The 1198-nt window shown below is 42.4% G+C and overlaps 1 pseudogene; it reads left to right on the top strand.

Moving 5' to 3' along the window:
• The first annotated feature begins 298 nt into the window (after nucleotides 1-298).
• Nucleotides 299-898, top strand: LOC127553217 (nucleoside diphosphate kinase B-like; annotated as a pseudogene).
• Nucleotides 899-1198: the final 300 nt, after the last annotated feature.

The following is a 1198-nucleotide window of genomic DNA, read 5'->3' as shown; positions in this document are numbered from 1 at the left end:
GATCACGGGCTGAATGGGAAGGGGCTTTAGAGAATATCCAGTTTGACTCCCTTAATTTACAGAGGCCCAGAGAGGTGTTTTTTCCCCTTAATCTTGCCAGTTAGACCCATGCTTTGCTTCATGTTGACTGCCTGTCAATTATGGGCCATAGTATCTCCATTCAGCTCTAGCAGTCTTGCCCTGGGGTCTATACTACTCATATGGTTGGATGATTCATAAGATATATCTAGCTTTTATCTCTTGTGCTTAATATTCCACTCTAGCCATTTTTCTGCCCTCTGCTCTGCTATCCCTTTTCTCTCTCTTCCTCTGGAAAGCACAATCAAATCAATATTAACATTGCTACAAGAAAGGACATATCAGTAGGCTCCTAATTCAGCATTTTTTCCCATGGTTCTCCAACAGGACCATGAGCAATAGCATCTTTATTGCCATCACATCCGATGGCATCCAGCAGGGACTGAGGGCTGCTCAGGGATAATAGCAAATGTTTTGAGCAGGAAGGATTCCAACTCACCGGCATGAAGTTCCTTAGGACCCCAGAGGAACATCTGAAACAGTATTATGTTGACCTAAAGGTCATGAAATTTTTTCCTAAGCTCATGAAATACATCAACTCAGAACTTGTGGTCCTGGTTCGGGGGGGGGGGGGGGAGGAGAGGTGGGGGGAGAAGGCTGGGATTTGAATATGGTGAAAACAGCAGAATGATGCTGGGAAGGGCCAACCCAGATGGTTCCTTAAGCACCATTTGTAGAAACTTCCTCATTCAAGTCAGCAGGAACATCCTTTACCACAGAGATTCTGTAAAAAGTACTGAAAAGGAAATAAAGCCTGTGGTCTAAGCCCTGAGATTTGGTCAGCTAAAAGTCTTCTGTTCATGACTGGGTCTATGAATAAAGATTTTAGAAGTTGAAATTCTATCTCTTTTAGCAGCTGTGGTGGTGTGTGTGTGTGTGTGTGTGTGTGTGTGTGTGTGTCCATCCCTGAATATACCTTTTCATGCCAGAAATTGGAAATTCCTGGAATTGGAAATTCCAGGAAAGAAATTAAAACTGTTCTTTTCTAAAACAACCCAAACCCTCGGATTTATATCCAGTGTTTTCAACAAGGACCCACAAAGGGGTAGAGCCAAGTTGTTGCATCCAACTTTTTCAAAAACCATTACATAAAGGTAATTATCTTAAAATGTTAATGGAG

Source organism: Antechinus flavipes, chromosome 3, assembly GCF_016432865.1.
Source record: "Antechinus flavipes isolate AdamAnt ecotype Samford, QLD, Australia chromosome 3, AdamAnt_v2, whole genome shotgun sequence".
Classification (NCBI taxonomy): Eukaryota; Metazoa; Chordata; class Mammalia; order Dasyuromorphia; family Dasyuridae; genus Antechinus; species Antechinus flavipes.
This window is presented reverse-complemented; position numbering and strand designations above follow the sequence as displayed.